The sequence below is a fragment of the Heterodontus francisci genome, chromosome 13 (assembly GCF_036365525.1).
Source record: "Heterodontus francisci isolate sHetFra1 chromosome 13, sHetFra1.hap1, whole genome shotgun sequence".
Taxonomy (NCBI): Eukaryota; Metazoa; Chordata; class Chondrichthyes; order Heterodontiformes; family Heterodontidae; genus Heterodontus; species Heterodontus francisci.
In genome coordinates, this window is record NC_090383.1 from 108,538,961 (window position 1) to 108,565,909 (window position 26,949).

The 26,949-nt window shown below is 42.0% G+C and overlaps 1 protein-coding gene across 12 annotated transcripts in view; it reads left to right on the forward strand.

The window, feature by feature from the left end:
* The window catches only part of sdccag8 (SHH signaling and ciliogenesis regulator sdccag8), a 402,434-nt gene that overhangs the window by 160,765 nt on the left and 214,720 nt on the right, over nt 1-26,949 (forward strand). The gene's annotated exons all lie outside the window — the stretch shown is intronic.

The following is a 26,949-nucleotide window of genomic DNA, read 5'->3' on the forward strand; positions in this document are numbered from 1 at the left end:
TCACAGGAAGAATAAAAAAGCAGAATATTACTTAAATGGAGAACGACAGCAGAATTCTGGGGTGCAGAGGAATCTAGGTGTTCTAGTTGCATGAGATAAATTGAAAATAAAAGAAATGATATCCTTCAGTTATACAGGGCATTGGTGAGACCACATCTCGAATACTGTGTGCAGTTTTGGTCTCCTTATTTAAGGAAGGATGTAAATGCATTGGAAGCGGTTCAGAGGAGGTTTACTAGATTGATGCCTGGAATGAGCGGGTTGTCTTATGAGGGAAGGTTGGACAGAGTGGGCTTGTTTTCACTGGAGTTTAGAAGAGTGAGGGGAGACTTGATTGAAGTATATAAGATCCTGAACGGTCTTTTCAAGGTGAATGTGGAAAGGATGTTTCCTCTTGTGGGTCAGTCCAGAACTAGGGGGCACTGTTTTAAAATTAGGGGTCGCACTTTTAGGACAGAGATGAGGAGAAATATTTTCTCTGAGGGTTGTGTGACTTTGGAACTCTGCCTCAGAAGGTGGTGGAGGCGGGGTCATTGAATATCTTTAAGGCGGAGGTAGTTAGATTCTTGTTAGGCAAGGGAATCAAAGGTTATCGAGGATAGATGGGAGTGTGGAATTCAAAACACAAACAGATCAGCCATGATCTTACTGAATGGCAGAGCAGGCTCAAGAGACTGGCCTACTTCTGCTCCTAATTTGTATGTTCGTATGATTGAATAGAATGGGCGTATATGCTCTGGAACTTAGAAAAACAGAGAGGTGATCTCATTGAAATATATAAAATTCTCAGAGGGCTTAACAGGGTAGATGCTGAGAGGCTGTTTCCCCTAGCTGAGAATCTAGAGCTAGGGGTCATAGTCTCAGTGTAAGGGGTAGGCGATTCAGAACTGAGATGAGAAGAAATTTCTTCACTCGGGGCGTTATGAATCTGTAGAATTCTCTAACCCAAAGGGCTTTGGATGCTCAGTCGATAAGTATATTCAAGGCTGAGATGGATAGATTTTTGGATGCTGAGAATCAAGAGATATGGGGATCAGGCAAGAAAGTGGAGTTTGAAGTTGAAGATCAGCCATGATCTTATTGCATGGTGCAGCAGGCACAAGGGGCCATCTGGCCTACTGCTGTTCATATTATGTTTACAGACAAGTCCGATCCTGTCTATAACCGCATTCACACACATATACATTTCACAGTATGGGTCACTGGATGCTGATGAAAGCTGGAAAATTAGCTGATTTTTTAGTCATGGTTCTCAGAAGCAATGAGACCAATTACAACCAGGTGAGGAAGGGGCCTCAGGCTCCCTTTTCACCCCTTCTCTGGTTTGACTGCAACAGGGTTTATCCTTTTAACACAGTGATTGAACATGCCACCTCAGTGAGCACTTGCTCCTGTTCCTCTAATATAATTGCAAATGAACCAATCAGACAGGTTTTTTTGAATTTAAACAAGAATGATGTAAGTTTATTATCCTTATCACTCTAAACTGGTTAAAATTACTAAAATATGCTATGCATTCACACCCACATTCACACAACAGCCGCACGCACGCATGCACACACACACATAGATTACAGAGGGAATACCCGAGTTCGGAAGTTGGAGTATAGTCTGTAATAAATGGAATTGAAATACAGTTCAGTAGTCTCAGAGTCTTTAGTTGAAATTGTAGTCCTGAAGTCCTCGCTGGGCCACTTGCACGGTTCCAGTCTTGCTTGTCTCCTAGTTGTTGGTTGTAAGGGTCTGTAGACTTGGTCTTACCAGCTGCCGCTTGAGGCTTCTCTGGATCTCTACTGGAGTGAGAGAGAGAGAGCGCTGTTCCCTTGCTCGCTTCCCGTTACAGTCTGCCTTCTGTGTCACAACTCTCAATCTCCCAGAGTTACACAGGCAGTCACATGACATGACCACCACTTTGTGTTTTAATGAGGTTCTTCTGGGATTTTCTCTGAAATTTAAGGCTCTCCCCTCAAGCTCTCCAGACATACTTGGTGGCAGGGGGAGGTGATCAGCTCTTTCAAAGTCAATGGGTGTCGATGGCGCTTGACATAGAAACATAGACAATAGGAGCAGGAGTAGGCCATTTGGCCCTTTGAGCCTGCTACGCCATTCATTATGATCATGGCTGATCATCCAACTCAGTAACCTGTTCCCACTTTCCCCCAATATCCTTTGATCCCTTTCGCCCCAAGAGCTATATCTAACTCTTTCTTGAAAACATGCAATGTTTTGGCCTTAACTGCTTTCTGTGGTAGCTAATTCCACAGGCTTACCACTCTCTGGGTGAAGTAATTTCTCCTCATCTCAATCCTGAAAGGTTTACCCTGTATCCTTCGACTATGACCCCTGGTTCTGGACTCCCCCACCATCGGGAACATCCTTCTTGCATCTACCCTGCCAAGTCCTGTTAGAATTTTATAGGTTTCTATGAGATTTCCCCCCCTCACTCTTCTGAACTCCAGTGAATATAATCCTAACAGATTCAATCTCTCCTCATACGTAAGTCCCGTCATCCCAGGAATCAGTCTGGTGACAACCACATTGACTAGGTTATTTCAGGTAATTGAATTAGAGAGTAGTCCATTGTTCTGGCTAGGCTGTGTCAATCATGTTTGTCTCCAGTTTAAACCTTCTGTGTTTCAAATGCAAATGTTCATGGCCATCTTGGCTGCGAGCTGTTCTTTTTAAAATGTTGTAACAATTTCCAGTAAAAGTCTCAAGCAAAGTTTCAATCGGTGAAATTAATATTTCCCATTTGGCATGTGGGGTTTTCATCACACCCCTGTACAATGCAGAATGAAATGCAATCATGGGAGCATTTCATGATGGGAGTTAAAAAGAAAACACAGGAAAACACGCATGCATTTTGCATTCACTCAGAAATCTTAAAATTGTTGCAGCTTGTCTTTTTTTCTCGGCAGCAGCAGTGTTGATTTTTAACTGCTCTTTTCCCTTGAAGTTTGTCTGGGAGGGTTATGTATTGTCCAGTGGGTTGAAAGTTTCTTTAGTATCAGTTTGTAATAATCTGGGGATGGGCATCTTAATAAACATGTGCTTGTTGGGCAAGGGTAGGGCCAACAATTCCAAGGAACCCTGGATGTCAAGGGATATAGAGGATTGGATAAGGAAAAAAAAGGAGGCTTATGGCAGATTCAGGGGGCTGAAAACAGCGAAGGCCCTACAGGAGTATAGAAAATGTAGGGGGGTACTTAAAAAAAGTAATTAGGAGAGCGAAGAGGGGGCATGAAAAAACATTGGCAGGCAAGATAAAGGAAAATCCCAAGGCGTTTTATAAGTATATTAAGGGCAAGAGGATAATCAGGGAAAGAGTAGGGCCTATTAGGGACCAAAGTGGCAATCTGTGTGGAGCCGGAGGACGTAGGTGAGCTTTTAAATGATCACTTTTAATCTGTGTTCACTATGGAGAAGGACAATGTGTAGAGATCAGGGAGGGGGATTGTGATATACTCGAACAAATTAGCATTGAAAGGCAGGAGATATTAGCGGTTTTAGTGGGCTTAAAAGTGGATAAATCCCCAGGGCCAGATGAGATGTATCCCAGGCTGTTAAGTGAGGCAAGGGAGGAGATTGCAGGGACTCTGACACAAACTTTCAAATCCTCTCTGGCCAGAGGACAGGTACCAGAGGACTGGAGGACAGCAAATGTGGTACCATTATTGAAGAAGGGCAGCAGGGAGAAACCAAATAAATACAGGCCAGTGAGTCTAACATCAGTGGTAGGGAAACTATTGGAAAAAGTTCTGAGGGACAGGATTAATCTCCACTTGGAGAAGCAGGGATTAATCAAGGATAGTCAGCATGGCTTTGTCAGGGGGAGATCATGTCTAATAAATTTGATTGAATTTTTCGAGGAGGTGACTAGCCTTGCACATGAGGGTAAAGCAGTTGATGTAGTCTACATGGACTTCAGTAAGGCTTTTGATAAGGTCCTTTATGGGAGATTGGTTAAGAAGGTAAGAGTCCATGGGATCCTGGGCAATTTGGCAAAGTGAATCCCAAATTAGCTTAGTGGCAGGAACAGAGGGTGATGGTCGAGGATTGTTTTTGTGATTGGAAACCTGTGACCAGTGGTGTACCGCAGGGATCAGTGCTGGGACCCTTGCTGTTTCTAATGTACATTAATGATTTGGACGTGAATATAGGAGGTACAATCAGTAAGTTCGCTGATGAAACAAAAATTAGTGGTGTCGTAAATAGTGAGGAGGAAAGTCTTAGATTACAGGACGATATAGATGGGCTGGTAAGATGGGCAGAGCAGTAGCAAATGGAATTTAATCCTGAGAAGTGTGAGGTGATGTATTTTGAGAGGAGTAACAAGACAAGGGAATATACAATGGGTGGTAGGACCCTAGGAAGTACAGAAGGTCAGAGGGACCTTTGTGTACTTGTCCATAGATCACTGAAGGCAGCAGCACAGGTAGATAAGGTGGTTAGGAAGGCATATGGGATTCTTGCCTTTATTAGCCGAGGCATAGAATATAAGAGTAGGGAGGTTATGATGGAGCTGTATAAAACGCTAGCTGGGCCTCAGCTGGTGTACTGTGTACATTCTGGTCGCCACACTATAGGAAGGATCTGATTGCACTGGAGAGGGTACAGAGGAGATTCACCAGGATGTTGCCTGGGTTGAAGCATTTCAGCTATGACGAGAGACTGGATAGGCTAGAGTTGTATTCTTTAGAACAGAGAAGGCTGAGGGGAGACCTGATTGAGGTATACAACATTGTGAGGGGCATTGATAGGTTAGATAGGAAGAAACTTTTTCCCTTAGCGGAGGGGTCAGTAACCGGGGGCATAGATTTAAGGTTCGGGGCAGGGAGTTCAGAGGGGATTTGAGGAAAAATATTTTCACCCAGAGGGTGGTTGGAATCTGGAACACAATCAGACTTAACTTTATAAATGTGTTTTACACTTAAAAGATTATTGATTAAATTTGTGCAGTAACTGTTTTTGCCTTTTTGGGTTAAATTGGGTTTACGTGGCATTTGTTTTTTGTAGGTAACATTCCATTTTGTGATTGATCATCTGTGATGGTTCTTTTATGGTACCTTGTACCATCTCTTTAAGTCAGTCTGTCCATATCATTAACATTTATCAACTAATTAGGATTACAGTTATCAGTAAGGAGCACATATAGCCTGTCTCGGTATGTTTCCAATGTAGCAGAAGCCTTGGAGTGGATTTTTTAACTCGGCCCTTAAAGGGGATTTCAGTGAGTTTTGAAAACTGACCATTTATTTAATCTTTAATTCTAAAAGGTATAATGTATTAATTATATCTAAATTCTACCTATTTAAGCCTATTATACCTATATTCCATCACAACAGCAGGGTCATCTGTCTGCAGCGACAGTTCAGTCTCCTCTGAGGGAACTGGTTTGGCCATGGCCCGAGTCACTGCATAATCAGGGGAAATGCAGGGGACCATCTCCTGCACTGCCCTGACTCTATGACCTCCCTACCACTGCTGAGGAAGCTACCACCTTCGCCCCCGCCAGATCATTACCTCGGAGCAGGTCAACCCTGTCCACAGGCAAACTAGGGACAATCCCTACTGTCACCAGTCCCGAAACAAGGTCACACTCGAAATGCACCCCATGTAAAAGTGCAGGCGTACACCACCCTCCGATACCATTCACTATCATTCTTGTATTTACTGCACTCTCTGGGGGGAAAGGTCATGCCTTTTCCCAGCAAAAGGGATCTGGTGGCCCCTGTATCCCTCAGTATCCCTGGGCTTCCTTGCCCCACTCTAGGGGCATGGGGTCACTCTCCCTTCAGTGATCTTGTTAAATTTTCCTGCATCCACAGCAGTATGCTTCCCAGGTCTTACTGCTGTTGCAGTTAAAGTCACAGCCTGCTCTACTATGCTTTCCATCAGGGACCTGTCATGCAGGCCTCCACCTCCCAAGCATGATGCATATTAATTTCGCCACATGGACATTAAATTTCAAACTGTTGTTGAAGTGAAGAAAGGACTTGCTTTAAAAAAAAAATTGCCAGATCTTGGCTGGAAAGACATTTGCATATTAACAGATAGTGCTTGGAAAGGACAAAGGACCATTCCCTGACACATTCAACCCACAATGGACTTTTGATTACCAGACATTAAAGGTGGGGGAGCTTGCATTCCAGGTTGACTGCTAAGATGGCCGAATACACAAACAGACATAGTCAAATCAGCTAGTTACATGACTAACCTGCTGGGCAACCCGAGTTTTTTGAATTTGTACAAACAGTTTGGGCAGAAAGCTGTTTGCTCCTGGACTGAGAAGATCTCTCCTGTCTTCTCTGATCTCTTTCTCACAAGTCTCTGAATCCACTGAGGACACATGAATCCCAAGAGAAAAAAGTCTCCTACAGAAACAAGGTTTAAGAAGAATACTGGGCCCCAACGAAAAGCAAGATCTACCTACAATCAAGAACTGTACAGTGAGCTCTAAGAACGATAACAGCAACTCTTCAGATATTGCCTCAAACTTTTCCACTTTATTTTTCTTCTCTTTTCTGTCTCTATTTGCATGTGTGTATCGCCTATGCATGCTTGTGTGGGCGCATCGTGTATCCATAGGCGTCAATCGAATTAGAGTTTAAATTTAATAAATTTCAACTTTTCTTCTTTAAACCTAAGAAAGTCTGTTTGTGCTAGTTTCTTTACCTTATAATTGGAAAGCGGTGAACAAGGATTCATCAAGGGGGAGCTAAAAACAATGTGTTTAAAAAATAAAACCCCATTACAGTAAGACCAGGTGAAGGCTGAAAGGGAACCCTAGACCTCTTTCTCACCTGGTCGTAACAGTCTCTTCTGAACTGGTTGGGTGTGCCCTGATTAATCCTACAGGCTTTCCTCATAGTTTCCAGCAGTCAGCTCTGAGGTCACCTACCTTGTTACATTGGAAACGCACAGGTCTCTGGGTCTCTCTTCTGCTCTCAGCACCATCTTTTTTGGCTTGAGGAGGGACCCCTGTGTGTCCCGCTTTCCTTTCTCTCCCAGGACTGTTTCGGCTCCTGTCACCCTCCCATCTCTTATCCTTTTTAGAGTTGTGGGGGTAACTAGGGAAGGTTTTCCCTTGAGGTATGGACTTGTATATGAGAGCAAACTCATCAGCCAGAACTGCGGCTTGTCTCGCCCTTTGAACTTTCTGTTCCTCCACATGGGTTTTTATAGAAATGTTTTAAATTCCTCGAAGAATCACCTTGCTGAGGTTTTCATACGTGGGCTGTACTTTAAGGGCCCTTAACAACAGGTCAAAAGCAACTTGTTTACTTCTTTCAAACTTGAGGTAAGTTTGATCAGTCTGTTTTCGGAGGGTTCAGAATTTTTGGCGGTACACTTCCGGTACTAGCTCATATGCCCCGAGGATAGCATTTTTAGTCAATTCATAGTCTGATGAGCTTTCATTTGGCAACAGTGAATAAACCTTATGGGCTTTTCCTGTTGGCTTGCTTTGTAGCAGGAGGGTCCAGCTCCCTGCCGGCCATCTCATCTGTCTTGTAAGCTTTTCAAAAGTGACAGAAAATGCTTCCACATCTCCCTCATTGAGCTTTGGGATCAATTGGGAGAAATTTAAGAGCTCAGCACACAGTTCTGAGTAAAGTGTAGCTTCCATACTGGCCATGCTTTCACTGGGGTTACCATGTCGCCTTCTCGTTAGTTCAAGCTGCCTTAGCTTCCTTTCCTCCTGCTCCTTCTGGAAAGTTCTCTCTCTTTCCCTCTCCTTTCTCTCTTTTTCTCTCTCTTCTCTCTCTCTTTCTCAGTTTCCTCTGCTCTAATTGTATTTTTGCTAACATTACTCTGTCTGAGTCTGACTCCAGCCTTGTTTCTGATTTTTCAGGTTCGAGTGAAAAATAGTTGGCCACAAGTCTTAAAGAGTTCAGATTTCTTAGCTTTTGCATGGAAAGTGATCCTACACTGCTTAGCTACATTCCTCAACTCTTCCATAGATAGGGCCTTTAACTTATCCCAAGTTACTTCACCCTGGCTTGGGAAGGTACTGGCCTCAGATGTGGACATGTTAGTATTTTAGCAACAAAAACCACGAGAAAACCTGTATTGAATTGTTTTCTGATTGGGATTAATTTGGTTTCCCACTTCCAATTTCTCGTTTGTCTGCGGGTACAATGCTGGACTAGAGCCCCCAAATTTCTGTTACAACCAGGTGAAGAAGGGATCTCGGCTCCCCTTTTGCCTCTTCTCTGGTTTGACTGCAACAGGGTTTATCCTTTTTTACACAGTGACTGAACATACCACCTCAGTGAGGACTTGCTCCTGTTCCTCTAATATAATTGCAAATGAACAAATCAGACAGGTTTTCTTGAGTTTAAACAAGAAAGATGTAAGTTTATTATCCTTATCACTCTAAACTGGTTAAAACTACTAAAATACGCTACGCATCCACGCCCACATTATCTCTCTCTCACTCTCTCTCTCACTCACACACACACACAAATAGATTACAGAGGGCAAAACCGAGTTGGGAGGTTCGAGTAGAGTCCGTAATAAACGGAATTGAAAAACAGTTCAGTAGTCTCAGAGTCTTTAGTTGAAATTGTAGTTCTGAAATCCTCGCTGGGTCACGTGCATGGTTGCAGACTTGCTTGTATCCTAGTTGTTGGTTGTAAGGGTCTGTAGACTTGGTTTTACCAGCTGCCGCTTCAGGTTTCTCTGGATCTCTACTGGAGAGAGACGGAGAGAGAGAGAGCGCTGATCCCTTGCTCACTTCCAGTTACAGTCTGCCTTCTGCGTCACAACTGACAATCTCCCAGAGTTGCACAGGCAGTCATATGGCATGACCACCTCTTTGTGTTTTAGTGAAGTTCTTCTGGGATTTTCTCTGAATTTGAAGGCTCTCCCCTCAAGCTCTCCGGTTCTTTCAAAGTCAAAGGATTTCAGTTGCTCTTGCCGATCACATTGACAAGGTTATCTCAGGTAATTGAATCAGAGAGCACCCCATTGTTCTGCCTAGGCTGAGTCAATCATGTTTGTCTCCAGTCTAATCCTTTGGTGTTTCAAATGCAAATGGTCATGGCCATCTTGGCTGCTAGCTGTTCCTTTTAAAAAAAGTTATTTGTAACAATTTCCAGTAAAAGTCTCAAGCAAAGTTCCAATCGATGAAATTAATATTTCCCATTTGGTATGTGGGGTTTTCATAACATAGAAACAGGCTGGTAAAGAAACAAAGTTATTGGTTCCTGTGCTTTCCTGTGTTTTTTTCATGATACTATTGAATGCAGAGTAGTTTGAGAAGCTTGTGCTGACTTTGTAAGTAGCAATAAATACATGTATAACATAAAAATAGCAGTATTAGATGATTGGAAATATTTCTACTCATTAAGTTATTCCATCAGCTTTGTGGAATTAAAATCCTGTTTCATGAGACACAAGAAGTCACATTCATCACCCTGCTCCCTTGCCCACATTTCTGTCCTTGGCCTGCTGCAGTGTTCCAGTGAACATCAACCAAGCTCGAGGAACACAACCTCATTTTCCGATTAGGCTCTCTGCAGCCTCCCGGAGTGAACATTGAGTTCAATAATTTCAGAGCGTGACTGACCCAGAGCTATTCATTATTCTGTCATTAACATTCTCTCTGCACTAATGCTTTGTCTTTCACCACACCATCAACATACACCCTTTGCCTTTGCTCCATGACCTCTTTGTCAGTTAATTTCTCCTGCCCTCTGCCCTGTCACACACCTTTCCTTTTCCTTTTGTCCTCTTTCCCCCCCACCCCCTCTTCACTTGCTTAAAACCTATTACCTTTCTAACCTTTGCCAGTTCTGATGAAAGGTCACAGACCTGAAATGTTAACTCTGCTTCTCTCTCCACAGATGCTGTGCCAGACCTGCTGAGTATTTCCAGCACTTTCTGTTCTTATTTCAGCTTTCCAGCATCTGCAGTCTTTTGCTTTTATTTACATGATATATATGTTTCAATACACCTCTGTTCCTCAAGTTATAGTTTCTGTTTATTGCTTCTAGATTTGAGTTTAGTTGGTTCCAGTTGAGTTGGCATATACAGTGCAGATGTTAATATTTTGATTGAGTTATGTGTATTTTTCTTCCTGCTCAAAAATCTTTGGAAGTTATCTTTGATGTTTTGAACTTCTGCATAGTGTGTAATTGAAGGACAGTGATCCGTTCTGAGGGGAGCAAGAAGAGGGTTCAAAAAGGCAAGATACAAGTAACGAAATCTAAATGCAGCTAAGAAAAAGTGAAGAATTTTTTAGCTAAACTAGTCGTCTAAAAAGCCACGAAGGTTTGTTACAGTTTTAATTCTCACTCTTCCACCTTTTCCAGAACTGAAGCTGCAACATCCCCTTACTGACTGACTTGTCACATTAATACATTTAAAATGAGCCAGCTGGCATTGTCTGTGTACTTGGGCAAAGTTTGCTTTGGGGCTCTGTCAGTAAGAAGATTATTGAAATAATTATATGTTAAAAATTGATGAGGATGAAACATGAATTCAAATGGGTTAGCATGTACTGTTAACTTATTAATCATTGTAGTACCAGATGTATAACGAGGTTTTTTTTACATTTCTGTGGGGAATACTAATCAATCTGTGATTTAAAAAAAAAATCTATATATATCTCTTATTCTAATCTTTTGAATGTTTTAAATTTACTGATTATTTTTGATTGAAAAATTCAGGTGTGTTTTAAAAGTCTTTTGAAAATTAATACCCTTTGTTTTACAAAAAACTTAGCTGGAAAGCAGACCCTCCAACATTAATTATCAAATGATTCATAGAATTTGAAGAATATTTTATCAATTCGAAACTAAAGGAGAATATTTATTTGGAAAGTTGTTGATGTAGCTATTAGTGAAATATCATACCAGGAGCTGCTGTGCAAGCAAGAATTATTGAAAACATTTTGTGTGGATCAGATAACCATTTCAGGTTTTCACAGTAATTGTCAATAGTGAAGAGTCACTAGAAAAGTCAATAGAATATTGAGAAGCTTAGGAAAACCAAATAAAATCAGAGTCCATTGGAAAAGTTGATAAGAATTATAATAATTTTAATATTGTTTCTTGCAATTGAGCAGCAAAGATCCCGATCATTCTGTCATGGCTTTTTCCCCCTCACACATGTTGGGATTAAGCAGCCTGAACTGCTGTGCTGCAAAAATTAATAACTAATAGCTTATAAAAACATACAGGCTTTTGCACATTATTTCTGTATATTTTCTGCATTATCAATGTATGGCAAGATGAATATTTAAGAGTGACCAGAAGATGTTCCAAGTTAACTGCATTGCAATAAAATAGAATAGAATACAGTGCAGCGTGAAGTGATCCTAGAAAACAATGTCTTGTTAAAGTATATTTAAAGACTGTTTATTCTTAAATTACATTCACTTTTTCAATCCCCAAGAAATTAAGAATTATGAAGCACTTTATTATTAAAGGATGGAATAACTCTATTGAATTTGTGATTTTACTGGTAACGTTTAACTCTTCACTCATGTTCAGTGTATTCGCCAGCCACTGTACGTAGTGCAGATACACATTGGTCTGCACAGACTAGAGAGAGCTGGAGTGAGGAATGTCACATAATTGCTGGTAAGATCACAGTCTCCAGTGATCAGTATTCATTATATTTAAGGCTGAGAAGTTTTCCCTTGGCTAGGTAGGCAATTCACTTCAATTACTACTAAATTAAATAGAAAATTGAAGAACATTGTTAAAATATAATTACTTTGTAAATAGCATTTATTAATCAAGCTTTTATAAATATATCCACCAGTGAGGATGACCATAACCCACTTTGGACTTTTGTCACACATAAGCCAACCATTCCTATTTTTCATATCTTTCTGATGTTTGCGCTCATTTCTTCAATGCATATTATTCTCTCCTCATAGGTAGTAAGATACCCACTTATTTTCCCCAACGTACTTCTACCTTCTGGTGTTAACTGGACCCCTTTTCATTGCAGTCTCACTCATTCTTTCACTGTAGTTGAACCAACACATACAAATCTCCTACCCTCCTCATTTGGCTTTCTGAGTTGGAGACAGTGTGACTAAAATCCCCTCTCTGCTGCGATGACAGCAGATTTTTGCTGGGGCAGGACTTGTTTCCTGTGCCCCTGGTGCTGGCCAATTTCCTGGCTTCTGCTTGGGTGCTGGTCTCTGGTTTGGGGGTATGGTGATGGCGAGGGGAGAAATTTCTGCTTCACTTTGTCACAGCTTAGCATGGTTGGCAGTGCCAGCTGAAGACCTGTTCTGAATTTGCAGCTTCAGGTAATACAACTGATCACTCTGCAGCACTGGACGCCAGGAAAGAGCTGGTGGGTACCTGGCATTATTAAGGTATGTTGTATAATATTATCCACTATTTGAGCAGACATATTTATGTGCCGATGTACCTACTGGTTTAGAATTCCAGAGTGTGTAAGGGAGCTGGCAGAACAGCTCCCCTACTGTTTTTCCAATCCTGTTCCCCTAGGATACACAGATTTATGGTATAATTGAAGAGGAAAACCTGTCCCTCTGTTCTTTTAATGAGTATTCCCATTTAATCAATTCAATCTCTCTGCTGCCTGTAGTTTTAAATAAACTTGTAGGGTTCCAGATTCAGGCAACGCAATGTGATAATTAAAATGTTAGAGTACAGCCTCCCATGATTTTCCACTGTGTGGTAGACAGTCTATTTGTCAATCGAGGTTGAAACACATGAAAAAATATGAACCACCACTGGAAAGGTATCTCTGAATGACCTGTAAAAACACTAAATTCACATGTAAAGTTTAAAAAAAAAAACCCAAACAAATATTATGGGTTAAGTATAGACAGATACTTTTTGAAATTTTGTGCCATTGTTTCATGTTCCCAGATTCTATTGTGGAGGGCGAGGGGTCTCTTAAGCTTGTGGCTCATACTTGTAGGTGTCAGTGGCTAGATAAAGGATGTATTCAGATGATCTTTTACTGGCTTGTTGAAACATGATGTTGATGATGATGGCTAGCTGGTGTTCCATGAAGGTGGCCAGAAGGAAACAGTATGGTGGGACAGGAGGCCTAACAAGTACTATAGTATAACTGGAATTGAGGCCACGTTGAAAAATGTCCAGTTTCTTTTGGATGGATACATCATTCAGATGCTGATGATGATAGAATTGCTAAAGAGGTGAGCAGATGAAATGTTATAACAGCATACTAAAGACCACCTTGAAATCTTGCGATACTAACTTCCTCACCTGCGTAAAGACAGCCATTGACGATGATAGCATATCTGCTGGGTTGGTTTGAATAAGGTTGCAAAATCGGTTCACCAAGCACATCCATATAAGGCAACCCGTCTATCTCCCTCATCTAACTTTCAGTGCAGTATGTGTATTGGTCTCCTCCCATCAGCACACCCGGAACAACTGAGGCTCATCCATCGATTTGATGCGAGACTCCATCCTATACAGATATATCCTATGCTTTTCATTTATGTTAGTGAGGAAATTTACCATCCAACACAGTATAGATAGCCTCAAATTTCCCTTCTTAGTCACATGCCTCTTATGTCATATTAATGCTGTTCTTTGGTTGGCTACGAGCAGGTGCACAACAGAAACCAGAATGGATGCATCCAAGTTTCCCTTCTTGAGTCAGCTTGGGAGTTGAGCAGAGTTGAATATCAAGCCTCTGTTCTTCGAGACTTGCAAGTATTTGATGAGATTGCATTTAATTGTCAAACTGTTTCTTGCCAGACCTGCCTCCTACTCTATGGATTAATGGGGCCGATACCTGTGCTAAATATAGTCACTCTTGCCCATATTGACTTTTTACTGCCATATCTGCTTCCTTCAAATCTGAATTATCTCCATCTTTTAAGTCTAGCAATCCATTTCCCAACCAGTTCTACTATTGGTTACTTATTTGGGATCAAAGACCCTTGGTCCTCACTAACATCTGTCTTGTTTAGCTCCTGAACAGTAATTATCACTCATCACTTTTGGACAGATTCTTACCACTGGTAATAATTCAAAATTCGGTAACTGTAAGTGGGGCATGATCTGTTCAATTGTACAGGATTCCTGCAGTTATCCTGTTTGAATTGCTATTTCCAATAATCTAATAATAGTACCAGGTATTTTGAAAGTTTTAAGGGGAATTTAAAAAAAAAAGTGTATTCTTGCGATTGAATCAGATTGTATCAATCAAAAAAAATTGGTTATTTAAGAAATGTTTTGTGACTACTAAAATATTGTAAAGGTAAGATCAGGTGTCCAATTTTTTGAGAGCAGTAAGCAGATGATTGAACCATATATGTCATCCATATGTATGTGAGTCTGTTGGGCTCAGGCAGCAAGTTTGTCAGATTGTGGACTGCAAATCACTGCCAAACGAGACTGCTAAAGATTTTTTCTCGAAAGTGTTGTGAGCTGCTATGGGTTGGGAGAGGTCCCAATATATCACTCCAATGCTACTTCTGTTTATCAGTATTGCTGTTCAGATGTCACTGCCAAATATGCTGAAACATCTGTCAGTTTCACTGAACTGCAGTCTGGAATTTTAGTGTTTGCGAAGCTGCATTTTTTGCGGCAACTATCCAAAAATAGGGGCAACTGTATTAACTGTTCTGACCAAATCCAGTTAAATCATTCAGCTTCCTTGCATAAAAGAAAAATAAGCTGAAATGTTATTTTGTAATATTGTTAACATTTCAATTTGTAATTGAGTGAAAAAATAAAACATTTTAGCAACATCAGTAAACCTTATAACCAAAACATTTTTTTAAAATACTACCAGAATTCTAGGCTGGAGATCTCTCATCAGCAGGGGCTATGAATTCCATTCCATTACTGCTTAATTGACTATATTTTCTAACCACATAGTCTTATACAGTAGAAATAAGGAATTTGAAAAAATATAACTTAGTTAATGAGCAAAGGAATATAATGTGATTCCTTTGTGGCAAGGGGGGACGAGGGAAATGAGTGAGAAACAAATTAAAGTGTCAGATTGTGTAAGTGCTGCAAATAATTCAACCCAACCATAAATGAGCACAATGTCAAAAGCCGACAAGAGATGTCTGCCTCTGCATAGTCACAATAATAGTTGATCTGCGAATATTATCAATGCATGAGAAATTCAGTACTTTTGGAGCATAGGTTTTCAAACTGGGGTCTGCAAATGCCGGAGGATCCATGATGGGAGCCCAGTACATCTGCACGGTCATTCTATTTGTTTGTTGCATGGTACTTCTGTATTAAGAATGTTTTCTATAATTACAGTGCTATTTACCTTTGAGGAACTGACACTCTTTTTCATGTTAGGATACCAGAACCCCAGATGTGTTAATAATTGCAGTGCATTCCTCTCAGAAATGTTTGAAAGCCAGTGTATTAAAACAGTCATTTCAATATGGACGAAAGTATGACCATAGCAACATTTTGTTCTCTATAGAGGGGTGACACAGTAAAGGCCTTCAAGATTATGAAAGGGTTTGATAGGGTAGACTTGGAGAAAATGTTTCCACTTATGGAGGTACTGTAAATTAGGGTATATAAATGTAAGCTGGTCACCAATAAATCCAATTTTGGGTTTCATAAATAGAGGAATTGAGTACAAAAGCAGGGAAGATATGCTGAACCTTTATAAAGCTCTGGTTAGGCCCCAACTGGAGTATTGCATCCAGTTCTGGTCACCACACTTCAGAAAGAATGTGAGAGTCCTTGAGCGGTTGTCGAGGAGATTTACCAGAATGGTTTCAGGGATGGAGGATGTTAGTTACATGGCTAGGTTGGAAAAGCTGGGTTTGTTCTTTTGAGAACAAAGGAGATTGAGGGGAGATTTAATATGTGCACAAGATTATGACAGGCTTAGATAGGTTAGACAAGGAAAACTGTTCCTGTTAACTAATGGTACAAGGACTAGGGGACACAGATTAAGGTTTTGGGCAAGAGATGCAGGGGGAATAGGAGGAAGAACTTTTTTTATGCAGTGGGTGGTAATGATCTGGAACTTGCTGCCCACAAGGGTGGTGGAAGCAGAGACAATTAATGATTTCAAGAGGAAGTTAGATGACCACTTGAGAGAAATCGACTTGCAGGGCTACGCGGTTCGAGCCAGGGGAGTGGGACAGACTGGAAAGCTCCGTGGAGAGCTGGCAGGGACTCGATGGGCTGAATGGCCTCCATTCTGTGCCATAAATGACAGTATGGCTCTATGATAATAGGAAATTCAGGAGGAAATACTTTACCCAGAGAGTGGTTAAAATGTGGAACTTGCTACCACAAGGAGTAGTTGAAGTGAATAGCATAGGTGCATATAAGGGGAAACTAGATAAACATATGATGGGGAAAGGAATAGGTTATGCTGATAGAATTAGATGAAGAAGGGTGGGTGGAAGCTCTTGTAGAGCATAAACGCCGGCATGGACCAATTGGGCTGAATGGCGCGTTTCTTTACTGTAAATTCTATGGGCAGGATTTTGTGGTAGTAATGTCAGCATTCATCCTCATTACTCCTCTGAAACTGACAGCAACTTCTGGAGTCCGAAGCTGCGCAGTTAAACATAGAAACCCAGAAGTTGCTGTCACATTCTATGTTTTGCCCTAGGGTGTGCTGGTGTCCTCCCCAAACTGCAGTCAAGTTGAATCACTGAACTGATAAGAACTTGCCCTTTTATGCCATTTAATCTCACTATAAAAACTTTGAAAAAAAATTACACATTGTTGAATGAGGTGTAACTGGGTTTTTCACAGTGTACAAAGCTGATCAGCCTCATTGGCCATGAAGCACTAATTTTATATTTGTTGAATGTCAAATTTTTCCATTGATTTAAAAAAAACTTGAATTTCTTTTTAAAAGTTTGTTTATGCTATTTCAGCATCTACCTTAATCTCGTGTATGTCCCATTCATTTATTTCACTCTCTGTAAAATTTTAATTGAAAGTGAAAAATTCAGTACATTTTACTTCCTGGTTTGCTGTCTGTGACAATACTTCAATGTCTTTGGCTGCTTACTTTACTTGATGACATCACTTTTGCTGGACATTTGGAGATCCCTTTGATGTGGTGGCAAATTCAAACTGACATCAGGAAAGGAGAAATCCAGACCCCAGAGATCGCTAAATTTGCTGCTGATTGTGAAATCCAGGTCTATATAATTCTACATAATTATGTATTAGTAAGTAGAAACTAGAGTGGAAATCTAGATGTAGAATCGTAGATCGGTTACAGCACAGAAGGAGGCCATTTGGCTCGTTGTGTCCATGTGGCTCTCTGCAAGACCAACTCAACTAGTCCCACTCCCTTGCCCTTTCCATAGCCCTCCAAATCTTTCCTCTTTAGGTGCTTATCCAATTCCCTTTGAAAGCCCTGATTGTATCTGCCTCCATCATGCTCCCAGGTAGCACATTCCAGATCCTAACCACTCACTTCATATAAAATATTTTCCTCATGTCACCATTGCTTCTTTCACCAATAACTGTAGCTATTCTCCTCACAGATCCCAATACGTCTAAGTTTTGAGTCATCTGCAAATTTTGAAATTGTGCCCTGCATGCCCAAGTCTAGGTCATTAATATACATCAAGAAAAGCAATGGTCCCAGTACTGACCCCTGGGGAATATATGACACTTAATGATATGTCTTATGGAAGTCTATATTCATCACATGAACTGTTACCTCATCGAAAAACTCAGTCAAGCTCTTTAAACATGATTTGTTTTTAACAAATCCATATAGGCTTTCCCTAATTAATCTACATTTGAATAAGTGACTGTTAACTTTGTCCCGGATTATCGTCTCTAAAATCTTTCCCAACACTGTAGTTGCTGGGTGTATCCTTACACCCTTTTTTCCAACATTTGTAATTCTCCAGTCCTCTGACACCATTCCTGCATCTAAGGAGGATTGGAAGATTATGGTCCGTGCCTCCACAATTTTCACCTTTACTTCCCTCAGCATCCTCAAATGCATCCCATCCAGTCCTGGTGAATTATCAACTTGACGTACAGCCAGCCTTTCTATTACCTAGTCTTTATCAATTTTTAGACCATTCGACATCTCAACTACCTCTTCATTCACTGTGACTTTGTTGGCATCTTCCCTGGTAATTACAGATACAAAGTACTCATTTAGTACCTCAGCCATGCAATGCAGTCTCCATGCGCAGATTCCCTTTTTGGTCCCTATCAGACCCACCCCTCCTTTTACTACACTTTTACCATTTATCTGCTTATAGTACACTTTTGGATTCCCATTTTTGTTGGCTGCCAATCTCTTTTCATACTTCTTTTTGCTTCTCATATTTCCTTTTTCACTTCCCCTCTGAATTTTCTATATTCACAAAATAAACAATGCAAATATTCTACAGAAAATTATGTGTTGATTTGTAGGGCAGGAGGCTGTGTGTTGATGTAACTGTTAGACTTTCAAGCGCTAGGATGTATTGCAAATAGATTTTTAGAAATATATATTTTCATATAACCTCCCACACTACCCCCTCCCATTCTTCTTTCCTGGTTGCTCCAGGTTTTGCACCAGCTGTAGCCAAGAGGCTGACTAACCTGCTTGCAATGTACCATTGGCGCTTTCTGTAACTAGCTGCCAAAAAATGCATGTGAGAAAACCAGGGAAGCTTTACCACCAATTTCTACTCCCCGCATGCAAAAAGTGCCTAACCTCTGTTTAATACTTTGTTACAGCCAGGTAAGGAGTGGGTCTTAGACTCCTCTCTTGCCCCTTCCTCTTATTTGACCACAACAGGGTTTCTTCCTTTTACCACCTCCGTGTTTTACCTTTACTGTGATTGCGAAAGAACCCATCGGACAGGTTTTCTTGAGTTTAAACAAGAAAGAGTTAAGTTTATTATACTTAACACTCTAACCTGATTTAAAAATAGACTAACATTCACGCACATTCACACGAGAATCACACACACACAAATAGATTACAGGAGGAAAAATAGATTTGGTGTTTGGATTAAAGTCCAGAATAAATGGAACTTAAATACAGTCTGTAAATACAGTGGTCCTCAACTGAAGCTGTATTCTTGAAGTTCTGGGTTGGTCAAAGTGTATTTTGAGTGGCTTGCTGTGCTCAGGGTTTTCCTGAAAGCAGAATTTGTAGTTGGTTCTCTTCCCCTGATTGCTGGGTTTGGAGGGTACCCCAGACGCAGTAGGTTTTCACTTGATATTTTCTGAGGAGAGAGAAAGAAGAGAGAAAGACAGGGGAAGCAGCAGCCTTCTCTGCTGCTGTGCACTCAATTACTGCTTGTCTGTGTGACAACTCCCAGTTTCTTCCGAGTTGGACAGACGGTTTTCTCAATCCCCTTTGTTTTTAATGAGATGCAAGGTTCAGAATTGGCTCCACAGGCTGCAGGATGTCAGTTCACACTTGGAAAGGATTGGCTTTTTCTCAAAGTCAGTGTGTGAGGATGGCCTTGACTATAGTGCTAGTGAAGCCATTTTCGGTAATTCAATCACTTAGAGCAAGCCATTGTCCTGGCTGGGCTTCTTGTAGATTTTCTGTCACTAGTTCAATGTCATGGTATTGTAAATGTAAATTGCAGTGACCATCTTGGCTGCTAATTTTTTAAAAGTTGACTTGTAGAATTTTTTTCCATTAAGAGTCTGAGGTAAGTATCCAACTGATGAAATTAAATATTTCTCATTTGGTATCTAGGGTTTTTCCTGACAACTGATTCCTACCAATATGGTTGAAATTGGGGACTCGGTACAGAGAGGGATAGAACCTGCATCCCACCACTGCCTGCTGCCACTTGGTGCTTTTCAGTGCACTGTGCAACAGTTCTGTCCCTCAGGTGAATTATTTTTTGAGGTCTGTGCATTTAAATAGTATGATAAAGCCTTGTAGGATTTATTGTGGTATTGAATAGTGAAAACTATTTCCATAAACAACCTTCCAAAGAGATCCAAGTGTTACATATTCTTGAAGAATCATGAAAGCCTGGAATTGTAGAAATGGACAACAGATTTATGAGGCTGATGGACGATTATCTTTTTTTTAATGAAATCAGGACTCTTGGGTGTTAAATTTGTTGACATAAGCATGTAAAGGAACTATGTCAGAATGTTGAAGTGCTGTCTTCAATGTGAAATGGCTACATTAAACCTTTACTTAACTGACTTTTATAGAAAAATAGGTGTGGTTCTCCAATGTGAGTGTTATATGGTGATGTTTTAAAAAACTTAATCCGCAAATTTATATCTAAGCCAGCAATGGCCACGTGGTGAGATGTGGGTGGTTTCCTCTGTAAATTCCCACCTGACCACAGCACGGATTTAATCCCTTGGTGTTTTATTTGTCAAATAAACAGACAGTGACAGGTTTTCTTGTAGGTTTAAAACAGAAAATTAATTATTTATTGATCAATAAGCCTTAACCCAAAATTGTCACAACCACATCCACTCACGCATTAACACACACACACACACACACACACACACAAAAGAGACAGAGGGAAAAAAAGGGGTAAGCATTATAGGTGGGGGGTAGGTTTCAGGGGAGGTCACAGTAAACCTGTTGAATTCTCTTGGAAGTCAAGTTCTCATTGGTTGCAGACCTGAGGTGTTTGTAGATATCTCTCTTGGTTGAAAGTTCAGTTGAAGACAGTGGATCACTTCTAGTTCACTGCTGTATAATGTGTAGATGTAAAATTCTACAGCAGGACATTGCCCTTCTGGTTTGCTGAAAAAAAATTTCTTGGATGCTGCTTTCTGGGTGTCTCTCTCCAGACTGCATTTTTAAGGTAAAACTGTGTTACATCTCATCTCCAGGTAGGAGACGCTTTGGTCTCTTCCCTCATAGTGATCGCCCAATAGCCATGGCTACTTCACACTTTCTTTGTTTCAGAAGAACCCATTCAATTCTGGAATACTCTAGGATGGTTGTAGGATGGGTGCAACTGACACCTCTTAGCTTTGAATATTTTCCTTTGTCCATGTCAGACAGTTGGAATATACAAAGGCCAAGACCCCTTTCCGTTTGTGGCCATTTTGGAGGATTGTTCACTTTTTAAAGGACCACTTTTTAAAAGATAACATCAGTTTTTATAACTCTTCAGATTTTGTCCATAATTTTTTTGTTTACACTTCTTGTGTGTGTGACACTTAATTTTGTTTCTAAATTTTCTCAGCTGAATTAAGTTGTTCTTTATCTTTTTGAATTAACTTAGTAATCAAACATCCTTTTGTTAAATAGCTAACACCATTAGCAATCTATGTGAGTCAGTGAGTGTACTTATTGCTGAACCATCCCAGTAACTGATATTCATAAAGAGTATGCTCATAAATACGAACATGGATGCGACCTTCTGAATTATGATTCTGATCTGAAGGTTATGTGATATTTGTGTAATTTATTTAAAAGAAAATGCTTGACGGGGGTGAGGAAAACAGAATAAATTGAACAATGTCAGAGAAGGTTAGTTTGCTTTTTCTGCGGGATTCCACCACTGGGCCTGTGTCTGAGGCCTCTGCAGTACCGGCAGTGGACACCGCTCCCGGTGATGCTGCTGATACTGCTGAGCTGCCAGTCCTGTGATTGGCTGGCAGCTGTTGGAGACGGGATCCCCGCCCCTACTGTATGAGCTGGATTTTGTTAAGAAGGCGGGGGCTCCCACTGCTAGGCTGAAAAGACGGGGAGAACCCAGCCTCTGCATTTTTTCGACCTCCTGGAGCAATCCTCCAGTCTTTTGGGATCAAGGTTTCAGGAGGTAGGATCCCCATCACTTTAAATACTTTAGAGGGATGGGGATTCCATCTCCAAGAGCTTCTGGCCAATCACAGGGCCGGCAGCTCAGCAGTATCGGCAGCGCCACCAGAAGCAGTGGCTACCGCTGATGCTGCAGAGCCAGGCCCAGCAGTAGAAACACAGAATCCAGGTAGGTGAGGCGGGGTCGCTGGGGCCAGTCTGGAGGCCCCAGGAGGGGGGTGTGGGGGGTGCTCGTTTGGTTCAGAGCGAGGGGCGTCCCAGGGGGTACAGTTGTTCCCTGGGGAGGGGTGTCCTCCGTGGGCCACAAATTGCCCACAAAGGAGGGAAACCCCCACAAGCCCGCAGGGAGGGTGCCTCCTTTTACAAGGCGGAAGCCCCCCCCCCACTGCTGGTAAGATCCCAGCGGGGGCGGGAAGAGGCCCTTAATTGGCTGTTAATAGGCCACTTAAGGGCCGCAATTGGCTTTTGGGTGGGAAGGTTGTAGTCGGCCTATCTTGCCTCCGGGAAGATTGGATCTGGGAATCCCGGCATCAAGTGCTGTGGCGGAAGGTTCTGCTCCAATTCTCCAGCCCCCAGCAGCAACCCCCACCCCCCGCCACGAAACCCACCTTCTGGATGAGTGCAAGATCCCGCCCTATTTTTAATAAAATTACACGAGACTAGCAAAAATAACTTGCAATCCCAAGCAATTTATAAGCACAAAACAACAACAATAACTAGAATTTTATAGCCCCTTAACAAAGTAAAATTTTCCAAGGCATTATAGATCAAAATTTGACACCAAACCACATAAGGTGCTATTAGGGCAGATGGCCGAAAGCTTGGTCAAAAAGGTATGTTTTAAGGAGAATCTTAAAGGAAGAAAGAGAGGTGGAGAGATTTAGGAAGGGAATTTCAGAGCTTGGGGCCTAAGCAGCTGAAGGCAGAGCCACCAATGGTGGAGCAATTGAAATCAAGGACGCTTAAGAGGCCGGAATTAGTTGAGCACAGATAATTCGGAGGGATGTGGGTTTGAAGGAGATTACCGAGATAGAGAGGAGCAAGGCCAGGAAGGGATTTGAAAACAAGGATAAGAATTTTAAAATTGAATCTTCATGTATTTCACAGTGTTATGGCCAGGTAGGTGATGGTGTGGTTGTTTTCCACTGTTCACCTCCTAACTGACCACAGACAGTGGACTGAATTCTATAAACCCTCTGCCGAAATCGGCAGCAGGCGATAAAAATATGACAAAGAGCCACTGCAATTCCAAGCGGGGCAGTCATTTAAATAGCCGGGTTGGGCCACCCTCAATCACGTGGAGGGGGCAGCCTGTCCCTGTTCCCGGAAATGGCATCAGCTACCTGTGCACAGGCGCTGACTTCATTCCTATGGGATATTTAAAGTGATATTGAATTTAAATAAATAAATATATTTTTTCTGCCCCTCTCACACCTCTCCAATATCAGTTAAATTAATTATTTGCCAATTTCCCCCCCCAAACCACTTACCTTCACAATCTGCTTCGCCCCCCCCCCAACTAAACCAACATTGAACTATAACCCTTCCCACCATTCCCTACACGCATGACGTTCACTTGACCCCATTTTCCCTACCACCTCCACACCCCCACCCCTGCACTGAGAACCTTCTCCCGCCTCCCCACCAGTGTTGTGTCTCATTTCCCAGGACAGGGATCCAAAAGCGTGGCAATGCCAGCCGCTAGGGTGAAGATCACGGCGGGACTTCAGGAGGTGACGGGAGACTCATTAATTCTGGTAATTGCATTTATTTAAATATTTAAATGGCGGACCCGTCGCCAAGCAGTGGGAAGGTCGCCACAAGGCCTCGCCACCACCAGCAATATTGGGTCGGGTCCTGCTGGCGTCGAGGTCCGGGCCCATCTTTATGCCCCCATCACGGATCCTGACGTACAGGCCCCTATAAAATCCAGCCCAGTGTTTTTGTGTTACTTGTATTTCAACCCCTGTGTTTTACTTGCCAAATAAACAGACAAGAGAATTTTTTTGTAGGTTTAAAACAGAAGATTAACTATTAAACAATGTTCATTCCCCAAAATGTTCGCAACAGCATTCACACATGCATTCACTCTCACATTCACTCTCAAGAGAAGAGAGATCACAGAACCAGTGAATTGTTACAGCGCAGAAGGAAGCCATTCGGCCCATCGTGTCCACACTGGCTCTCTGAAAGAGCAGCTATCTCAGTTCCATTCCCCTTCCTTCTCCCCATAACCCTGAACATTCTTCCTTTTCCTATAACTGTCTGATTCCCCTTTGAATGCTTCAATTGAACCTGCCTCCACCACGTTCTCAGGCAGTGCATTCCAGACCTTAACCGCTCGCTGCGTGAAAAAGTTTTTCCTCATGTCACTTTTGCTTCTCTTACCAAATACTTTAAATCTGTGCCCTGTCATTCTCGACCCTTTCACAAGTGGGAACAGTTTCTCTCTATCTACTCTGTCCAGACACCCCATGATTTTGAATACTTCTATCAAATCACCTCGCAGCCTTCTCTTCAAGGAGAACAGTCTTAACTTCTCCAATCTGTCTTCATAACTGAAGTTCCTCAGCCCTGGAACCATTCTCGTGAATCTTTTCTGTACTCTCTCCAATGCCCTCCCATCTTTCCTCATGTGCAGCACCCAGAATCGGACGCAATACTCCAGCTGAGGCCAAATCAGTGTCTTATACAAGTTCAACATAGCTTTCTTGCTCTTGTACTCTATTAATGAAGCCCAGGATACTGTATGCTTTCTTAACCACTCTCTCAACCTGCCCTGCCGCCTTCAATGACTTATGCACATATACACCTAGGTCCCTCTGCTCCTGCACCCCCTTTAGAATTGTACCCTTTATTCCATATTGGGAGAGGTAAAGGGTAAGAATTCAAGCTGTAAAAGTCTGTTGTTTCAGGGAAAACCTGTGGGTTTCTCTCGGAGGGTGAATTTTACAGTTGCAGGCCTGGTTGCTGGTTGTCTTGTAATTGCTGGGCTATTGCAGCCTTCTAGCACTCCATTTTGGGTTGAAGATGGTGCTGATGGCATAGTTTAATTCTCACAGATGGAAAAGTAGTTCCAGTCAAAAGCTCAAACATGAAAAATCCAGTTTAAGGCAGGAACATGGTTTAAAAAAAGATAAAACAAAATAAAATAAAATAATAAAAAAAGAGCCAGTCATGCTCTGAAATTATTGAACTCAATGTTCAGTCTGGAAGTAGTAGATTGCTAAATCGGAAAATGAGGTGCTGTTCCTCGAGCTTACGTTGATGTTCACTGGAACACTGCAGCAGGCCAAAGACCTGTGGGCATGACAGCAGGAGAGTGTGTTGAAATGACAAGCAACCGGAAGCTCAGGGTGATGCTTTCAGACTGAGTGGAGGTGTTATCCAAAGTGGTCTCCCCAATGTAGAGGAGACTGCATTGTGAGCGGCGAAGACAATATACTAAATTGGAGGAAATACAAGTAAATTGCTGCTTCACCCAGAAGGAGTGTTTGGGCCTTGGATGATGAGGAGAGAGGAGGTAAAAGGGCAGATATTACACCTCCTGTGATTGCATGGGTAGGTGGCGTGGGAAGGGGAGGTGTGGACCAGGGTGTCGCAGGAGGGAACAATCCCTTCAGAATGCTAACGGGGCAGGGGAGGGGAAGATGGTGACCATGTGCCTGCCTTAAATTGAGTTTTTCATGTTTGTGCTTTTGGTTAGGCTATTCATTATTCTTTCATTAACACTCTCTCTGCAATAATGCTTTGTCTTTCACCACACCGCTCATGCACTCTCTTTGCCTTTGTCCCATGGCCTCCTTGTCGGTTAATCTTTCCGGTCCTCTGTCCTATCGCACACCTTCCCTTTTGTTCTCTTCCCCCCACAACCCCCCCCACCCCCACCCCTGCTTCACTTGCTTAAAACCTATTACATTTCTAACCTTTGCAAGGTCAGAGACCTAAAACGTTACTTTGCTTCTCTCTCTTCACAGATGCTGCCAGACTTGCTGAATATTTCTAGCACTTTGTTTTTATTTCAGATTTCCAGCATCTGCAGTATTTTGCTTTTATTTATGGGAAAATCCTTTGAGTTTCTCATGAATATCTGCACACACATGACTTAAGTGTGTGTCAATTGGCATAACATCAATGTCCCTCCTCACCCTAATATTTTCCTTCCCCCTAATCTTTCCTTCTTCACTCAACAGTGTTGATTCTTGCTTGGGCAGTTTTCATTGGCAGTAGAAGCCTTTTGCTACCATATCCAAATGTTCATCAGTTTAGACAGCAAGTGCCAGTCAGAGCCTATCAGTTATCGAAAGGCATCAAGGCCGAGCGCAGCTTTCCCCAACGCAGAAATGTACAAGACTAGAAAAGACTGCAGTGATCCATCTAGACACCGTGGAGAACTCCCCTGCTCTTTGAATACCCCTTTGAATACTCTCACCCCTTAGGATAGCATCTTCTGATTTGGTCAGTGGTTAGGGACAGGAGGGTGTGAATGCGAGTGAGGCAGGTAAGGGGATTGAGAATGACAAAGTAGAGGAGCTTCAGTACTTGCAATTGTCCAACAGGTTTAAGGTTCTTTCAGCTTGTATGGATGAGAGCGAGAGCTGTAGAGTGGATGAACAATCTGACCATCGTACTATGTTACAGGAAGCCATTCAAGTTGGGGTAGTAAATAGGAATGTAGTGGTAATAGGAGATAGTATAGTCAGGGGGATAGACACCATCCTGTGCGACCACGAACAAGAGTCCAGAAGGCAGTGTTGCCTGACCAGTGCCAGGGTTCGGGATATCTGCCCAGGGCTGGAGAGGGGATGCTTGCAGTGAGAGCGGAAGGATCCATTTGCTGTGGTTCATGTGGGGACCATCAACATTGATAGGACTAGGAAAGAGGTTCTACATAGGGAGTAGGAGGGGCTAAGTTAAAAAGCAGAACCTCAAAGGTAATAATCTCTGGATTACCTGAGCCAATAGCAAATTGGCATAGGGTAAATAAGATTAGAGAGTTAAATGCGTGGCTCAAAGATTGTTTGTGGGAGAAATGGATTTCAATTCATGGGGCACTGGCACCAGTATTGGGCAAAGTGGGAGCTGTATTGTTGGGATGATCTTCACCTGAACTGTGTTGGAGCCAGTGTTCTGGCAAGTCGTATAACCAGGATGGTAGAGACGGCTTTAAACTAAAAGCTGGGGTTGAGGGATCAAATGAGGGAAGATGTGATAATTTAGAGAGCAAGGTAGCATAGAACCATA